The following is a 5,374-nucleotide window of genomic DNA, read 5'->3' as shown; positions in this document are numbered from 1 at the left end:
TGCTTGGCCATGGAATCCTTGCCAGCAATTGTTTGTGGTGCTGTGTATGGTTCCCAGGGCTTTGCTATGAAGTTGCTGAGGTGTTCTAAATGTTTTTAGAATGGTGTGATGTGGTTGCTAGGGTATACATGGTTGTTGCTAGGGTCATTGCTGACTGGCCCAAGTCAAAAGAACCGGCACATAAATAGCATTGAAAACAACTGCATAGCTTCACAATTTTATCATTTTATCACTAAATTAAAGATGAGATCAAAATAATCAAGTCAATTTGGATCAAAAGCTTAAGAAACCAGAAATGAAACCACTGTTTTACATGATGCTGTGGTTATTTAGCATTGCAATCGCTGTGATTTGATTTCAATCTTGCTGTGATGTCATAACCATCTTAGTTCCTGGACAGGAAGCTGTACACGAGTAACAGCAGTGCTCAATGGACCGGATGAAGAACAGAGAGAAACGCTATTGTTTTACACTACATAGAGCCAATACAGTACAATTCCAGCTGTTGGGATTCATGGGTGTGTTCACCCAGTGACAACATGTGAGAGTGTGGCAGATCAATTATAAATGCAGTTCATCGCTCTATCTATTCCAGTGACCATAGCACAAAGACATGTTCCTGGTGTCATGGAGTAAGCAGAGAAAGAGAAACTGAGAAACAGGGATCCAATTCAATAAATCTTAATGATTGCTGCATAATTTAATGAGTTATGACAAACAGTCACTTCTGCTTTGGACTTTTCACTGTAGAGCACTTTGAATGGACCCATTGTCATAATCTCTGCTATGATTAAGAGGCTCCAATTGGAACTTTTGAATTATGCGCTGATTTGTTCCAATCAAACAACATGTTATTGTTGTCCTCTTCCGTTGAGATTGGTGACTGTATTCCGATGATGAGTGTGCATCTCCTCTTAACCCAGAACCAGCTCTGACAAAAGGGATTTTTCCACAGCCTAAACTGACAGCAGACTTCCTCACTACTTAAAATGCAGCTATGCCATTCATTAGGCATTTCATGTGTTAGTCTTTCCACACTAAAAGGCAGGTGGTTTCTGTGAAAATTAAACTTTCAACACTACCTTTCCAAAGTTATAACACATCCCTTTTTAGTGGTACCTGCTTTAGCAAGGCACTACTAATTCTATCGCCTACGGTAAGGGTTAGGTTAAGGTTTGGGGCTCTGTATGTATTTGCTGGCGGATTGTAGTTCCCACCCCTTTTTGCAGCTCGGCAGCTATATCCTTCTCGTAAATTCGGCGACAGTTGGTCGAAAGTTTTGCTCCTGAAATTGGTCTGTGCTTACCAGAATTTGAATCACTGCCCCTAATGGCCGAAGCTGGAATTATTGTTGAACATTTGTGCATGCGTGAGCTCCAGTTTTTGCAAGTAGGTATAGCTGCAGGCCGGAGATCTTCAAATGGGGCCGGAATCTCCAAAAGAGGGTGTGGTTACTCCAGAAAGGGGCAGGGTTATTCCAAAAGGGGGTTGGGCCAACTCCAAAAGAGGGCGTCAATTCCACACAGTTAGGGTTAGAGAAAGGGTAAGGTTAGGGGCTCACTGTATCTTTGCTGGCAGTTTTAAGTTCCCACCCCTTTTTGGAGTTCTGCCTGCAGCTGTATCCTTCTCGGTTTTCGGATGAAATTTCCACAAATTGGCACCAAAAGCGAATTGTAACAGGAGTGTGAATTTTATTGACTCTAACCACTAACCCAAACCCAAACCCCAACCCTAAACTGCAACTGTCAGTGCAGTATTAGAGTGGTAATGCAACCTCCAAATTGCGCTCACAATTGTATATGTGAACAAGATTACTTCCTGGTTCCTACGGGACCAAAACCCCTTGTCTCAGAGGTTTTCACGTGCAACGTGCTGTCAGAAAAGCTAGAGGGAAATTTGATCACATTTAACTTTGCCATGTGTTAAAATGGAGCACTATAGTCTTATTGGTAGCTGAAAGCATTACCAAATAAGCCAAAATATTTAATAAACAAACATGCAATGGGTGGGGATGTGTGGAATATTTGTGCATGACAGAGTATGCAATTCTGTGGAATACAGATTCAATCTGGGCCTGCTTATGGGGGATAGTGTTTATCAGAAAAATGGGGTCGATTTCAGGGTATCTGAAATTTCGGAAGCAACATGTCGATTTCCCATGTTATCATGTTGGCAGTTTATATACATTTTGTCCTTTGCTATTTGACTTCTCTACATTAGTCATTGAACTGTCTACCTACAGTAGCTAAAAATGTTTCTGGTAACTGCAACATGATTTTTATAAGAGGTGGACCACTGAACCACTGTCTATCGTGCAATCAGTGCCCATGATGCTGGACTAATTCACTTCATAAACCATGAGGGATTCATAAACCCTCAATCTGTGATTTAAAATTGGTTTAAAATGGCTTTTTCAATTATTTTGTCTATGAACTACAAAAGAAAATAATTACTCCTGTTCTAATGCATGTTCATGTTTGAATTACAACTTTACCATTCAGGCCTCAACACCATTTGCACCAGGCATGTGGGGAAATACCTTTGCTTCTTCCCCTACTACTGAGAAATGGCAACAAACTGTGAATGTGAATTAATAGATTTAGAATTGCTTGTCATATGTCTTCATGCCATGTGACAAAGACATTTCGGATATCCTCATCTAACTAAGTTTTGTATTAACTTGTGCTATGCAACAGAGCTGTTCGTTCTCCCTTCATTTAAGGCTACTGACCCCTTGGTTTCATAACTCAGACATCCATTGTGCAAATTGAAAAGGTCATAATATTTAAAATAGTGCTGAAAATTTTTGGTATTTAGATGCACCTTTTGATTCTGTCACTAAGTGCAATGCTGTAGAAAAATGCTGTAAATGCTGGCCAAAGATAATAGGTCAGCCACATTCCCATTTTTACCATGCAAATTAAACATCTCAACTTGCAATAAATTTGCTTTACTCTATGGCTTTATAAAGAGGTTAGCAATGTCTTTAACAACATAATAAAAATGTATAAAAAGAAATCTCAATTAAATGAAAGCAAACTTATATGCAGTGTATAAACTTTTATCAAAGGATCACAATAATAAGATTAAGTTTTGGGGGGATTTTAGCTTCTACTAAAGCTAAAATTGATAGGACCTTCATAAATAAGAAATTAACAAACATTATGTAATACTTAAAATATCAGAAGTTAATGTACATCCATATATGAATATCCTCGTGCAACCCCACGTACAAATGCGTGGACGTTGTATTTTGGATTCACTATACGCAACACATAATTTGACTTAATTTATGCCGACTGATCTCAGGTCAGGAGACTCTGGGCTCTCAGTAAATGGTTAAACTTTCGACATATGGAGTCATGTGACGAAACAACATGGTGCCGATCACAGCGCAGTTTTTCTTTGGGAGAAACGCCAACAAAACTACATTTGGTAAGAAACTTCATTACGTTTTTACACTGAAACCTGTTTGTGTCAAAAAGAGTATCTTGTTTCATCCGATATGACATTTTTAAAATTTGAGCGATTTATTGTGAAACGCCATGCTGCTAAAAACAATAGACACTAATGTGTACTTTAGCACATTTTTCCCTTAGAATTTCCATACTTACTGTGCATTATCACATTGAGAACACTATGTAACACAATGTTTGTTCCTGGGTAGTAAGTGTTATTTCCTAATGTTTTATGCCTCAAAAGTATAGAAAATGGCTATTATTCCCCACAAACTTTGCTTTTGTGACCAGGACAGTGATATTTTGAAATTTACCTATTTCCAATGAGAAAATGGGTGAATTTGTGCCCAGCCAACCAACTCATAATACTTCAAGGCGTCCAGCAAGGTCTTGATGCTGTTGAAATCCTCTTTGAGGTGCACCGAGTGAGCCAGGGGAAGAGACGGGTACTTGTTACCATAATGGACCAGCACGGCTTTGAATATTACTTTAGTATAAATACATGTTAATTTGGATTCATATGTTGTTTTTTTCTGACTTTATGTGAACGAAAAGACACAAATTCGCCCGTTTACTCATTGGAAATAGGTAAATTTCAAAATATCACTGTCCTGGTCACAAAAGCAAAGTTTGTGAGGAATAATAGCCATTTTCTATACTTTTGAGGCATAAGCAATTAGGAAATAACACTTACTAACCAGGAACAAAAAATAAAATAAAAATTTGTTACACAGTGGAATTAATAGGTTTATCCAAAAGCTGAAAATTTTTGCTTTCAGAGGCTTTAAATGGAGTTTGGGTGAAAATAAGGTGCATTTCTTACTGTTCTGAGACCAGTGCAGACAGACAGCACACTGGAGGTTAAGTCATTCACTAAATAGGGAGCAAGGGAGCATCCTATAGCTTTCCTATGCAGCTAAATTCATTCACTCCTAAAATCCAACCAAAAGATCAGTTTCAGGCTGCAGATGATGTCTGAACCACTCAACATGTTTGGGAGACATGGGGCAATGGTAATCAGTCCTTAGATTCAGAATACATAATGTATAATTTCATTTTAACATGGTTGGCAGTGATTGGATGATGCTGGCCGTTACTTTGAATAAGAATGAATTATGCTCATTTCTGATGTAATGTCTGAAACGTCTCAAAAACACGAATAACCAACACTCCTGTAAACATAATAAAAAATCTGATTTAAAAAATCTGACTTTCTATAGATTGGTATTATTTAAAATTACACAACTTAGTCCCGCTGTCCACATATGTTGCCATCAAATTTTAGGAAAACTATGCTTTTTGCATGTTCGTTATGTGCTACGAGTTACAAATAAATAGGGGAAATGGAAAGTGCAATATATAACAATATAGTGGGATCTGAAAGAGACCACACTGAAAATCTGGGATTTGTTTTTTCATTTAAACTTTTTTAAACAAAGAAAAGGTATGACGTAAAATGAAGAAGAAACTTTTGAGGTTCTAGGTCCCTTATTTAATAAGCAAAGCTGTGGCACTGTCCATGTTAACTTCTTTGAACAAAATGTCTGGTTTCCTTGCTTCCATTGAAGCACACAAGATATTCTTTGGAAGATTCTCAAATCATGCTGGGATAACATGGATCATCAGGTTTTGCACAAACATGCCAGCTCCTGTAATGCAGGCAAAAGGGAACATATCAAATACTAAGGCATTCTTTAATTATTGTAAATATTTCAATTAAACTTTGCTCTCAAATTGTTATTCTTTATTCAATATAAAGTAATTTGACATATAATTAAGACTCATGAGCTCCTCGCCAACCTCCAGTAGGCTCTCTTTCTCTCTCAGTTAGTGCAGCCCTGCCTTTAAGGGGAGGAGAAGATAACGGTCCACATACAGACCACTGGAAATCCTCCTCGGACTCACAGTCCCATAAT

This window comes from Myxocyprinus asiaticus, chromosome 14 (assembly GCF_019703515.2).
Source record: "Myxocyprinus asiaticus isolate MX2 ecotype Aquarium Trade chromosome 14, UBuf_Myxa_2, whole genome shotgun sequence".
Lineage (NCBI taxonomy): Eukaryota > Metazoa > Chordata > Actinopteri > Cypriniformes > Catostomidae > Myxocyprinus > Myxocyprinus asiaticus.
The sequence above is the reverse complement of the archived record's forward strand: the minus strand, read 5'-3'. Positions refer to the sequence as shown.